Genomic DNA, 15,782 nt, shown 5'->3' with positions numbered 1-15,782 from the left:
AATACCATTCTACACCCTGGTAAATCAGCTACTCCCACTCCTTCAACTCCCAATAACACAGACAATGTAGTAACACAGTTTAATACCTAACTTTACAGAGTCAATTCAAGCCCTCACAAACTCTCAGCCCTATTACAATGACCCTACTCCTGTCACAAACCAAAATACCACCCATACCCAAACCTCCACCAACCTGTTTTTATTCCAACCAGTCTCTGTAAACACAACTAAAAACTACTCAGAAAACTCAAACCAACTGCCCTAGCAGCTGACAACCTCCCTGCAGAATTCCTTCAAATTGCAGCAGAAGGAATAGCCTACCTAGTAGCCATTCTCATAAATAGGTCAATCACTGACAGCCTGGTCCCCAGTATTTGGAAAATGTTTCACATTATACCCCTTCACAAATGAGGTAACTCCACTGAGTTAACTAACTACTGCCCCATTGCTATCTTATCCCCTTGTCTAAAATTCTGGAAAGAGTCATCCACACCCAACTCATGGATTACATTCAAAAAGTAAAATTGCTTACAGATACACAGCATGGCTTTCGTCACTCTCATAGCACTACCACAGCCCTGATGTCCTTTACCAACACAGTTAACCATCATAGGAATAATGGGCAATATGTATCTGCTATTTTCCTAGACCTGTCCAAGGCCTTCAATATGGTTAACCACCCAAACCTAATCAACATCCTCTCTTCCCTAAACCTCTGTACCTCTTCCATCTCCTGGTTCCAAAATTAGCTTACAGGACATCAACAAGCCACCCTCTGGCAGAAACAACTATCCCCCTTCCTTCTGATTGGCATAGGAGTTCCCCAAGGTTCCATCCTGGGGCCCCTACTTTTCTCTGTCTTTACCAATCAACTCCATACCTCCACACCTCATGCCACCGTAGTCCAATATGCTGACAATTCAACTCTCATATGCTCAGCCTCCTCTCTTCAAATTCTTCACAAACACACCCAGGAATCTTTCCTATTGGCTGAAAATTGGCTCACCAACTCCCATCTCATCCTTAATCCAAACAAAACATAACTTTCATCCAGGCAAAATCCCCTCCTCCCTAATCAATACCCCCTGCCCACCTTTTAGGATCTTATCCAAAAACAATACCATAATTACCCCCTCAACCCACACAAAACTGCAAGGTATAGAAATAAACAACAATCTGAAATTTGATATACATATTGCCCAAACCATTAAAAAGGTCCACAAGAAACTCAGTCTCCTGTATAGGAACAATAAATTCCTAACCAAGAATACTAAATCCACTATTGCCCAAATTCACCTGCTATCTACTCTCTTATATGCTTCTCCAGTACTAACCAACCTCAATAAAACAGACCTCACCAAACCTGAATCTTGCTGCAATAAGATAGCCAAATTTGCAACTGGAGCTTCATATAGATCCCATCACTGCACATCACTTAGACAACTAAACTGGCTCGAACTTCTGCAATTACTGCACTTTAATCAACTTACCTTTGCTCATGAAATCCTCCATCACCCAGATAAAACTGCTGCTCTTCATAACCTCTTACAGCCATACAACTCCTCTAGACATCTCCACTCTTCTCACAAATCCCTCCTACAGGTCCCCAAAGCAAACAACGCAGCCGGTGAATCATTATTTTCACACTACAGTTCCAAACTATGGAATAAACTCCCAAGCTCTCTTTCTTTCAACTGCTCTATACCATAATTCAAAAAGCTACTCAAAACACAGCTTTCAAATTCTTGGCTTTGTCTCTGCAACCTACATGATAGTCCAATTTCCCTTCCCGAGTAGCTAAAGTCCACTTTTGTAGGTCTTCCCCAAGTCATGAAACTGGAACTGGCTACTGTTATATATGAGCACAATTATCACTCCGTTACAGCGATTTATGTATTCTCTCTATCTTCAGCTGTATTCTTACATACCTTCTCCATCTCCACTGTCTGCTTACGTCACTGATCAATAAAGTACAACATTATCAAAACCAACAGTATTTTGTTATCTATGTTATCCATGACGTATTGGTTGCAAATATACTACTATGTCTTATGATTAGAGTCTTTCACTCACTTTGTACAGCATTGTATTCTCTTGTATTATTTTGTACGAACTGCTCTTTATTTGTATTGCTTGCTATTCCTCTGTATTATTTTTTCTGTATTTTGGCATTTTATTATTATGCATTGTTCTATGATTTATTAAGTAAATGTGGAGCTTTTCTCCCTGGACCTCCACTAAAAAGGACCTCAGTTCAGTCGAACTTTCCCAGTAAACAAATGTAAAATAAATAAATAAATAGGGAATAATCAAATTTTATTTCTCACATTCTTGTGTTAACTGATTTATCAATCTTAGACCTCAAGATCAGTTCTCCTAGTCTCATCAGCTATTTTCAGATACTGTTTATCATCATCTAAAGCCAAAGTAGGATGAAAAAAGTTGGGATTTTTTAATATAAAATGTAAGCTATCTAACAGAGTAAAGTCTGTGATATATTTACTTTTCAAGAATCACACTTTTTTGGCCATTACTCCGGTCTGCATTAATGACATATTTACAATGCTAGTAGGATACAAAAAGTGAATAGCCAGAAATATGACTTTTATTAGAATACTGGAAGAACTGCCCATACTTTTAATATTAGATACATTCCAGTAGGGTGAACTCTGTTCTCCTTTCAGGATCATATCTTATCCAATAGCATTTCAGTTTCTATATTTAAATACTAACTGACATTTGATTAATACAAGTTCAAGATGACCTTTTTGAAAGTAAACCTTAACATTAGCAAATGAAAAAAGAAAATATTAATGCAGATGTTGCCTAAATTATAAAACTGATTACTATTTTTTGATGAAACAGTGTACAGACCTATAAATATTCAAATATAAGTATATTTTAATAAGATGAAAACATTGTCCAAGTGTTATCTCATCCAAACTTTTAATTAACTAATATATCTAATTAATTCATAAACTTAATCACTTAACAATGAAAGTATTAGCTGTTTAAAATGTTATAACAAGTGGTTTGTAGCTTACGTTCTGATTATTCATTTTTTATGTTTGTAATGATTTAAAACAGAGACCAATATTCTTTAACTAACACAGTGCACATGCCAAAACAATAAATAAACCAAAAGCTGGTTATACTTTGATTATAATGGAAAATGTATATAATACTCTGACATCCTGGTCATGGTACTTTTCCAACTTACTCTTTAAGCATCCAAAATATTGTTGTTTCTAGTATAACACATTTCTTGAAAACATTTGAAAGATTTTTTGGAATAGTACTTCATCTCAAGCATCACTGCAAGAGACATCTTTTTAAAATTTCAGTTTGACTCTTTTTGGTTGCATGGTTTTACTACATTATTTTAAAATGTCAAGCAATCATTGTTATGCCCTATTTGGTTGTCGTGTTATATATGGTATATGTATCCCAGCAAAGACAGAATAATAATTTTTTATGCAACAGCATTGTACTTTAATAAATTATTATCAAACGATTTACATTTTTGATCCTAGAAATACATAGTTTCCCAGAAAGTATTTTATATTTACAAGATTTATTAGAAGTGCAGATTGATCCTGATGTTGATAGAAATGCATCCTTATAGTATATATTTGCAATATGCTGTACAAGAGAAATTTGATTTAAGCACATTTTCATTCACTTAGGTTGCCTTGCAGGGAGCAATTGAGTTGCTGGTCTTGTTGTAACTATCTGAACACAGCTGGTGTAGATAAAGCCTGGAGGCTGACAGGATACAGGATACTGCATGTACAACCCCCTTTGTATGTTTGAATGAGGAATTTCACTTTCCCAAACTGTTATGTAATTTTGTAGTTAGAGTATGTAAGTTTGGTAGTGCGGGTGGATTGGGATCTAACCTGTGCTCCTAACTTGTTGAGATTAACACTGTTTTTTTAAGTGATCATACAATAACTGAACATAGGGAAAGCAGTCATTCACTCACTGATTGCCCACTTAATTCAGTTCAGAAGTCCAGGAGTGCTGGATCTTATCCTAAAATGCAGTAGGCATGTGTCCACAGGGCAGAGAAACTAATTATGGACAGACACCAAGCTACTGATGGACATACAGGATGCAAGCATGGTGTATACACACACACACACACACACACACACACACACACACACACACACACACACACACACACACACACACACACACACACACACACACACACACACACACACACACACACACACACACACACACACACACACACACACACACACACACACACACACACTTTCACTCACTCATATGACATACATATCTAAGGGTAATTTAAATGAATGCTGATTTACCTGTGGCATGCCTTTGTTATATAGACATATTTGAAGAACTGATTTCATACCAAGTATAGCTGTTGGCGGGGATTTATAGATAAACACTGTGCAGGACTTCATTGCAACAAAGTAGATTACAGTTAATCAGGCATGTATTATACTTTGAGCAGCACTAGCGTACTGAGCAATGGTCCACTTAAGAATTTATTTTATTTATTTATTTTATTTTACATTTGTTAACCAGTGTGATGCCCATGCACTGGCCCAGTAATCAAGGAGCCTCAATCCTCACCACTAGCACCAGTGAGGGATGTACACATTTGGGAGGATGACAAGTACACACACAGTAAAGTACAATTTCCCTTAAGAGCACACAGAGATCACAATCAGTTTTGGGCTTGTTTCTTCCTCTTTCTCCAGATCCCCAATAAGACTTCCCACTGGCTCAGCTATAGGGTTAAGATCTCAGCTGAGTGGTCAAGCCAAAACCTCTAGTACCCTCCAGTGCTTTGTGTCCCAGACCAAGTAGCTGACACACACACACACACACACACACACACACACACACACACACACACACACACACACACACACACACACACACACACACACACACACTTTGAGATTTGATTTATATACAAACATGCAGACACTCCTGGGGAAGGCTGGCACAGGTTTAGTAGCTATGCCCCCTTCTGCCCAGACTATAAGGTAGTTATCACTGCCACCAACCACTACTTATCAGCTTCTCTAAGGCCCTTACAAAGGGTGCCCAATCCTACTGTGTCTTTAAGCTTTTCCCGGTTAGGGGTCTCCACAGTGGAACTCCGGTCTGCTAATGATTGGCAGTGGATTTTTATGTTGCCGAGGTGCCAGCCTGACACCCTACCTTCAAAGTAGGCACACCCATTCACACACTCGCCTACCTGCATGTCTTTAAACATCATTCGACATGCAGACTCCACAAAGAAGGCGCTTCAGCTGAGAATCGAACCGGAGAACCTCTTGCTGTGAGGCGACAACGCTAACCGCTGCACCACCGCAGCCTTACTATTACCCAAATGATAAGTGTGACCAAGTCTTGCAAGGCAACCAGCCACAATTAAAGGTTTAAATATATTTAATAATAAATAATAAAAGAACAAGACAATGCTCAAACAACAAAGTAACTACAGAGTTCAGAATCACAGGGAATATTTTAAAACAACATTGCAGGACAGTCTCAAATAAATACAGAAAATATCTAAACTAATCTTTACTATATTCCTATCTATATCTAAAAGATACTATGCCCTAAATAACTTATTAACTTAATAAAGAACTTTGAGAGGATTTCTGTCTATACACACTGAGCAGAGTGGAGGAGGGGCGTTGACTACAACTCTGATCTGAGATATATAAGTATCCTGTTTTTTTGGCTTATTTATACTGATCATTGCTTCTAGCAATTTATATAGCACTTTTTATTGCCTGCTGCATACTTTTTACTTTATTTTATTGCTATTAACTAATCTGCATGGGTAACTGATTTGTTTGCAGTTAAAAGCATTCTGTAGAGTCTCTTTGCTCTTTTATCTGTTTAAAAACTTTTATTTTGTGACTGACTGCTGTCATAAAGATTTCTGTAGTGTTTACTATCTAAAGTGCAGGCTAACAGCTTTAGTATTGTCCCAGTTCAGATTTGCTGGTTCTGGGCCTGTTTGTCCTTGCAGTGATTGTTCAGAGCACATGAACAGGCCATCTTGAACTAGCAGAAGCCTTTCTTTACCTTCTTGGCTGGATTGTGTTGATTGGCTGCTGGCTAGTGAGGGCTGGTTCTTTTGTGCTTTTTTAAAAAAAAGTTGTGTAAGGTTGTATCTTCTGGTATTTAAGCCCTAACTTTGAGAGGATTTCTGTCTATACCCACTGAGCAAAGTGGAGGAGGGGTGTTGACTACAACTCTGATCTGAGATATATAATATCCTGTTTTTTGGCTTATTTATACTGATTATTGCTTTTAGCAATTTATATATAGCACTTTTTATTGCCTGCTGCATACGTTTTACTGTATTCTATTGCTATTAACTAATCTGCATGGGTAACTGATTTGTTTGCAGTAAAAAGCATTCTGTAGAGTCTCTTTGCTCCTTTATCTTTTTAAAAACTTTCATTTTGTGGCTCACTGCTGTCATAAAGATTTCTGTATTGTTTACTGTCTACAGAGTGTAGGCTAACAGCTTTAGTATTGGTCCCATACTTAGTGGCTTTGCAGTTGCCCGCCCCTACTGTAAATTTGATCTGGGACACTCTTCCCAGTCTAGTGTCATTAGCTCATTCTACCTAATACAGAGAGAACATCTGAGAAGGCCTTCTGTTACTCCTTTCTCCCTTTCTTAAAAAAAAAAATTGCCTGAATCTCCTTGTGTTCTGACTGTGCTTCTTAAACATTTTGGAAATATAGAGTATATCTTAGTGCATTTATTATAACTGTATTTGCCTTAATATTGCTACAACTCAAGTGCTCTAGGTTGCACTGCATCTGAATTGTTTGTGTGTTTAGCTGCTTTTCTGTATATATAGGCTTCTCTGTATATGTAGACTAGCTACTTATTCTACTGTATTACTGTCTCTTAAATCGTTTTTCAGTTGTGCACTTGCCTTGCTTCATTTAAAAAGTTTTAAATTGCTAATTTTGTAGAGTTTCAATTGCATTTACTGTTTAGGACTACACACTCAAGTGTGTTAGCCCTTTCTGTGTTTATTTACTGTATTTTTACATTGTTTAGCCTGTTTTAACCAAAAAAAAATACTATCTTGTTTGCTCGTTTCCCACCTTTCCTAGCCAGTATAGTCCAGATCCCAGGCTTTGCTTGTCTCAGGACTTTATTTTCTGTGTTCAGAGCTATCCAGACATTGCTGTGGTAGAGGGAAGTCCTACTGTTTACCAGTGGGAGTGGTGAGCATTGTACTGCTTATCTAACACTAGAGGAGTGGTTTCCAGCAATAAAATTGTAATCTTATTAGCCTTTGTGGGCTGATTTCTATCCCTTTCAACTTTCTGGCATAAAAACGTGTGAGTTTGCGCATTTTTCACATCGTGCAGCACCGCTGGGCTACAGTTAAACTATTCCAGGTGCCAGAAAGTCTGCTCTTCAAATTTTCCCTTAGAACTAGCTGGTTTCTCAGTAGTAGCACTAAAATCTGAACCCCTGTGACAAGCACTTGCTCTAGAACCTGCTGGAAAGCACTAGGAAGCCTGAAACTGATACAAGCACTTAACTCTCCTTGTCAATAAGGAGAAATTAATTGTAGGCACTAAACAGCCTATAATTGCAAAATACCTTGCAAAGGTAAGGGAAAACAGCTCTTGTACTTTACAAAAAAAAGCACCTAAACAGACATGTCCAAGGGTCAGCTTCTGGTGATTTCTCCTGTCCACCTGGTGAATCTGGGCATACTTGAGCAATTCAGCAACTGCCTCATGTACACAGACAACCCTCTCCTTTTACCACCCAACACTACAACCTGCGAGAGATGCACTTACATAGCCAAACTGGAAGTAAAACTCTCTCCGGCCAAGATTGTGCTAGACAATAAAGAGGAGAATGTTAACACCTGCACTACATCTCAAGCAACTCATAGCCCTTCAAAACCCACACCATCAACACCCACGCATATCAACACAAAACCCACATATGCGAAGGCCCTTAACATTTACCTGCCCAAGCAACAAGGACCTCCGAAGCTGAAATGCAAACAAACACCAGTCAAAACCAAAGTGGCACATAGCTCACAACACCAGTGTGCCACCCAACAACAACCCCTAAGGCAAGACAATGTACCCAGCACTTTAGTCATAGGTGACTCTATAGTCAGGCACACTGATGTCCCACTCACCAGGCTGAACAAGGAGAAAATTACAATCAGTTGCCTGTCGGGTGCCAGGATCCGCCACATAACTCAAGCACTCAAGTCACTCCACAACAAGTACAAATACGACTCTGTCATTGTCCAGGTTGGAGTGAATGACTTGAGATGTACCTCCCTGGACTACATGAAAAGAGACATGGAAGAGCTGTCAGATCATGTGGCCCAGGCGGGTATGACACTAGACCTGAATAGCATCCTGCCTTCACCCAGAATGATACCACAGTATAAGGACAAAATGACTGACTTCAACAATTGTCTAAGTTTCTGGTGTCATACAAAGGGAATCCAGTATCTGTCTGCCTGGGAAGACATGATCAACAAACCACAATGCTTTGCCAGAGATGGTCTGCACCTATCACCCCAGGGATTCAGGTTACTGGCTAAAGCTCTTGCCACCCCTATAGTGTCTTTTTATAGCAAGGTTCAAAGGACAAAACCACTACAGTAACAGAAACAAGCATGCAAAATCTGAAGGTAATGGTGCTCAATGCTAGAAGTCTAAACCTCAAAATGCACTCTTTCGAGGCACTCCTAAAAATGGAGAACATCAATATCTGTGCAGTAACTGAGACCTGGTTCAAGGATCCAGAGAGCACCCCTGCAATGCCAGGCTACAACTCTTACCACACTTTTTGGCCACAAAACCAAGACTAAAACATTAAAGGTGGAGGAGTGTGCATATTCACCGAGGATATTCACACCTCCAGGATAGTTGCCCAACACAATGCATCTGAAATTCTCCAGGTGCAACTAATACTAGGTAAGACTGCAGTCCAAATTGTAGCTTGCAACAGATCCCCCACCATGCCCCAAGATTCTCACTCCACCTTTCTAAACCTACTGGAAAATATTAAGATACAATCAAACACCCTAATACTGGGTGATTTCAACTACCCTGCCATTAACTGGGAAAACTACCCGGGGACCAACACCTTTTCCCAACAGTTCTTGAAATTCATAAATTCCAATGCCCTAGATTAACTAATCCATTGTCCCACCAGGGGCTCCAATATCCTAGACCTGCTCATTATCAACATGGGAGATACATGCTCCACACCAGTGGTCACCCCCTCATTGGACATATGCAAATCACCCTTGACATCCACATCCCACCCCCACCCCCCAGTAAGAAACCTCCATAAAAAACCTCTCCAAAGCCAACTTCATGCTACTGAAGTCAGAAGTGACAAACGTCATGACACCCATACAGACGGGATCTGAAAGTTCGACTGCTGAATCCTACACTAAGGCACTGTATGAGCACATCCACTCGTGCATGAATCGTGCCATCCCAAATAGATCCAAGATGCTCTCCTCCAAAAAAAGGAAGCCAATCTGGTGATAACCTGCTATAAACAAACTATACAACAGAAGGAAGAAACTGTTGCAGAAAAGAGGAAAATTCCACGATGCAAAAAACTCCTTCACCAGCCTCAGTAAGAAGCTGAGATCCCTCATAAAATCCTCAAAAGCTAGTTACGAGAATAAAATTGCCAAAGATTCCAAAGACAGCCACAAGGCATTCTATAGTTATGTCAAGAATCTAAATGGCAATGCTCAGATCTACTCTGAGGTACAACAGAATGGTATCAAATATACTGATCCCAAGGATATTGCCAATATGCTGGCAGATAGATTTAGTGCCAACTTCACCCCCCTCTTACCCCCTAAAGGGCCCATCTCAATACCAAAATATTGCCAAATTCTGATAATCATGGCCACACAGGTAGAAACTGCACTCTCCAAAGCTAAGAATACAGCATCCATGGGACCAGATGACATCCCGGTCTGTGTACTACATGAACTACAAAATGAACTGAAACCTCACCTAAGTGTCATGTTTAATCATAGCCTCACCTCAGGCTTTGTGCCCACTGAGTGGCGCACAGCTACAGTTATCCCACTCCACAAGGGGGGATACACCTTGGATCTCGGGAACTACCGTTCCATCAGTCTGACGAGCCTGATCTACAAGGGCATGGAATGCATTATCATGGAACTTATAAACAAAGAAATTGGCAACCTTCAAACACTGGACCCCACCCAGTTTGGGTTCATGAAGGGCCGATCTTGTCTCCTAAAACTGACTGACTTCTTCGAATCAGTCTTCAGAGCGGTGGACGAGGGTAAGGCGGCCCACACAGCCTATCTGGACCTTGCCAAGGCTTTCGACACCATCCCCCAATCATAGATAAACTTACTAAGCTGGGAATAAATCCCTATGTCACTCGATTGGGTGCCAACTGGCTTACTGACAGAACCCAGATTGTAAAAGTAGCCGACTTCAAATCCAGCTCCAGACAAGTGACAACTAGAGTACCTCAGGGTTCAGTCCTGGGACCACTCTTGTTTGGCATTTACTTCTCTGATGTACAGGCCAACACTAAGGGACTCTGGCTAACAAAGTTCGCAGATGACTGCAATCTGGGAACCATTATTGAATCCCCAAATGATGTGGATATTCTACAACAGGGCCTTACAGAAACAGATACCTGGTGCCAGAGCCATGGGCTCAAGCTTAATGCCAAGAAATGTATAGATATCCCCTTTGGAAAAAAACATGTACCCATGAATTACCACATAGGTGGCAGTACACTGAACATTGAAAGTGTGATGAGAGACTTAGGGACACAGGTGGACAGTGGTCTCACCTTCCATTACCATATTGCCACAACAGTCCGGAAATCCTTCTATGTGGCACACCTCATCACTAAGGGCTTTTCATCCAGAAAAAAGGAGGTCATTGTCCCACTGTACTCATCCTTCATTAGACCCATTATAGAGTATAATGCCCTGTTTGGTATGTACCCTCACAAGACATCTGCAACAGCTGGAAAGGCTGCAGAAATACCTCACTAAAATAATCACAGGCCTAAAGCAGATGCCATATGCTGACCATCTAAAAAAACTCCAGCTATACTGTGTGGCATATCGTCTACTCAGAGGTGATCTCTGCTTAACATACAAGGCCATGTCAAACCCTGAGCTGTTGGACATGCTCCACTTAAATAAATCCCAATCCCTCAGAGTCACACGCTCCAGGGATCTAAACCTTGTCATCACAATGAACAAAGCATGCTGCAGGGATAGGTTCCTGACCCAGAGACTCCCCATCCTCTACAATAGACTGCCCATACATGTCAAGCAGAGTGCCTCCTTCGCCTTCTTCAAAAGGAACCTTGATGACTGGATGGGAGATAGGAAATTCACCCCGGGGATCATGTCAGTCACCCTACTAGACAGGGGTCCAGGGAAGTAAATATTGTGGGAAGAAATATCCAGGGAATTGTTATGGCTAGGCTTGTATAGGCCCTAGAACTGATAGCCTAGTACCAACCTATGAACCTATGAACCTATGAACTTACTTACAGAGCAACATGCAGGCAGAAGTGCTGAGTGAATGTTTCTAGGTCCAAGACAAGATACAAAATGCCTTGTCTCTCTCTCTCTCTCTCTCTCTCTCTCTCTGAGAGAATTCTTAAATTAATATCACATATTACTGCTGGGTTAACATGGATGACATCACTCTTTGTCACCTCCCTTCAGTTCCCAGGCTAACAGAAACTTAACAAAATGTTATCATCTCTGTGTGAGAAGTGCATATGTCTCAGATGTGCAGCTGCTAGGAAGCAATAAAGCACTTTAAATTTTAAGCCTAGTAATTAAAATTACTTTCAAGACAATAGAAAAACTTCTACCTCTAGACATTGTGTCTGCTTGTTGCACTGAAACACAATCGTAAAACACTTTGATTCCAACTTATTTTCTTGAAGTTTTGTAAGTTAACTCTGTATGTTCCATCTTCTACTATTAAAACATACATTTTCACAGGTATATAGCTTATATACATTTCTGTTCTTTTCCAGTAGGGTACACTTTGGTTATATTCTTGAAACTCAGTACATAACATACAGTTCTCTTACATTTGTAAGACAAGCATATGAATCATATTACTATTCACAAATGACATATAATTATTTACAAAATTCCAGATAGCTGGGCTGGCAGTGTCACATTTCTATATAAATCATATTAATATTTTCAAGTGACATATAATTATTTACAAAATTCCAGATAGCTGGACTGGCAGCTTTTCCCTGGTGTCACAACTGGGTAGTGTCCAGCTGGGCAATTAGCCCGTTTTCAGCAGAGACCCAGGGAGAAATGCTTCATAACATTAGTACAAAAAAGATTACAAAAATTTTACAAAGATTTACAAAGAATATACAAAAAGTTTAACAGTTGCCTGCAATCACAATTTACAAAAAGAATGTAAACAGAAAACATTACATTTCCTAAGCTTTACTACAGACAGTAACATGAACTCATTAGATACATAACTAACATAAATCATTGTGGTATTTTCATTTGGTAGAAGTAAGACAAGGAGAAGATAGCAGAAAAGAAATATTTGATTGATGGCTTGTGAAGAAAAAAGGAGGTGCAGTGATAATGGAACAAACAGCAGTAGGCTGATATACTGCAGGATCCATGCTGGAACAGAGTGCACAACCAGCATGACAGATGCCATAGCTAAGTCAGGCTATCATGTGCACAACCAACATGACAGATGTCATAGCTAAGTCAGACTACTATGTGCACAACCAACATGACAGATGCCATAGCTAAGTCAGGCTATCATGGCTGAGTCAGTGCATGCATACATGGGTTCATAGATTCATAGGTGTTTACTAGGCTAATGATCACAAGGGCCTTTTTAAGCCTAGCCATGCATCCCAAATCTCTGACAAGTTCTGATACCCTTGATAAGTGTAAGCATGGGCCTGGGAGAAGAACCATTTACAGGTTGTCTGTTTGCATTAAAGATATAGGTGCCAAACCAGGGATGAATTTCCAGTTTCCCATCCAATTGTCCAAGGTGCACTTGAATTGGGTTAGGGAGGAACTCTGCTTCACATGGATGGGAATCCTGTTCCATAGATGGGGTAGTCCCTGGGATACATACCTATCTCTCCAGCAGGTCCTATTTATATAACAGGCAAGGTTTAAGTCTTTAGAATGGGTAATTCTGCTACTGTTTGTTTTGTGGATGTGCAGGAGGTCCGTCAGAGTGGGGTCTGACAATGCCCTGTATGCCAAGCATAGATCTCCCCTCAAAAGCCTATAGGAGACAGAATACAGTGATAGGGCCTTGAGACAGTCCATAGAGTACATATTACTTATGCCTTGTACTCTTTTAGTGAGGAACCTCTGTGGACGTTCCAATTGTTAGATATGCCTCGTTAGGTGTATACCAAAGGGGGCATTGTACTCAGTGATAGGTCTGATGAATATCAAATACAGTGGAACAATGACTTCTTTGGACTTAGATGCCATACTTTTGTTTATAAGTTGTGTAACATAGAATGATTTCATCACCACTGTAGACACGTGATGATCAAAGGCTAGATTACTCTGTGTGTGTGTCCCTACGTCCCTGACTACTGGGTCAACTCTAAGGGGTGTGTTGTCAATATGATAGTTACCAGGGATGGATGACTTCTCAAAGGATAATATTATGCATTTCTTGGCATTTAGTTTTAGTCCATGGCTCTGACACCAGTTATCTGTCTGTGTCAGCCTCTCCTGGAGAACATTTGTGTTGGTGTGAGATTCAATGACAGCTTCTAATTTGCAATCATCTGCAAATTCAGTCAGAAGTAAATACCAAAAAGGTATGGTCTAAGGACTGACCCTTGAGGGACTCCACTTGTGAGTGGCCTCTTTGTAGAGGTGGACTCCCCAATTCTAACTTCCTGGGTCCTGTCTATGAGCTAGTTGGCTATCCACTAGGTGACATACAGGTTTGTACCTAACCTCCTGAGTTTGCCAACACTGCCCAAGTGGGGTATTGTGTCAAATGCCTCGGCCAGGTCAAGGTAGACAGTGTGAATGATTTTGCCCTCATCCATTGCTTTGGTGACCTTCTCAAAGAAGTCCACCAGGTTGAGTAGGCATGATCTGCTCTTGACAAAACCAAACTGAGTTGGGTCCAGTGTCTGGAGGTTTACTATATCTATATTGATCATCTCCATGATAATTCTTTTGATGGCTTTACATATAAGACTAGTGAGACTTATGGGTCTGTAGTTTCCAGGGTCTGTAGAAGGCCCACCTTTGTGCAGAGACATGACTGTTGCCTTTCTCCTTTCTTGAGGCATGAAGCCTGTTTGGAGGCTACAGTTAAACAGTAATTCCAGAGGCCCTAATAGGTCATGTTTCATGCTATTTAGAAGGCATCTTGGGATATTGTCTGGGCCTGTTGAAGCAGTGTTCTTAGTGTTAGAGAGGGCATTAAGGACCTGTTCCCTAGTGATAGTATGGGGAGTTATATTTATGATATTTCCTGAGGGAAGGTTGAGGGGGAGAGAGGAGTAAAGTTGGAGCTGAATTTATTGGTCATTATCATTATCATCTTCTGGCTCAGTATACGCGGCTCCATTTACAGTGAGCTCTGCACACAATTGTGTATTGCCTTTGAGGTTGCAGACATAGCTAAAGAATGCATTGTGGTTGGCCTTCGCCCAGGAGGCCAAACTTACCTCAAATTTGCATTGGTAGACTTTATTTGTCCTCTGAGTTGTTTGTTTAGTTTGATGAGAGTGCTTTTATCCTGCTGGGTGCTGCACCTCCTAATTTTTGCCATGATTTTCTTCCTCCTGTAATACAGCCTATTGATTTTGTGATTCCACCAGGGTGGCTTGTTTTTTGAGTTAATTCTGTACTTCTTCCTGGTGGGTACAGCTGCCTCTATGCAGCTATTAACATGCTTATACAGGGTTTCTGTGAACAGTTCTGCATAGGCAGAAGTGTTCTCAGGGTTTATAGGGCCTTGAAATTTGACCAGGTTCTCACTTAATAGCAGGAGGTTAGCCTCAGTATAGTTTCCGAATATTCCTGGTTGAGTTGGGGGTCCAGGTTTTATTTTTATTTCAAAGGAGACCAATTTGTGGCCTGACTTTACCAGAGAAGACATTACAGTAGGGGATGTGCAGCACTCTCCCATATTAGTGAGGACCAGATCCAGTATGGTTGCACCCCTGGTTGGTGTATTGACTATCTGGTCCAGGGAGCTTGTGTTTTCAAACTCCAGGAATCTCTGTGCATGTGCGTTTGATGTCATGTAGGATTCCCAGTTAATAGTGGGTAATTAAAGTCACCCATGAATATGGTATTGGGTTGGATGCTTAGTGTTTCTCATAAGTTTACATACATGGTATGGGATGCCTGGGTCATAGAGGGGGACCTATAGCTTACAAGGAAGATGTATTGGATTTTACCTATGGTGATTTAAACATGGAGCAGCTCAAGTGCATTGTCCTGTTTGACCAGACTTGAAGTATATTTATTTTTGATGTAAATAGAGACACGTCCAACTTTAGTCCCTGCGTGTGAAGTAGCTGCATATCTGCATTTTGCCCTCATCTGTTGCAAGATGAGCCAGTGGACAGACGAAATTGGGTGTACACAGCAAAAAGCTAGCCTTGTCCAATATGTAAAGAATGAGAAAATGGGCAAAAAGCAAAGCAGGGAAGGGGAAATAGCAAA

The sequence above is a fragment of the Protopterus annectens genome, chromosome 1.part0 (assembly GCF_019279795.1).
Source record: "Protopterus annectens isolate FY-2018-M chromosome 1.part0, PAN1.0, whole genome shotgun sequence".
Classification (NCBI taxonomy): domain Eukaryota; kingdom Metazoa; phylum Chordata; order Ceratodontiformes; family Protopteridae; genus Protopterus; species Protopterus annectens.
This window is presented reverse-complemented; position numbering follows the sequence as displayed.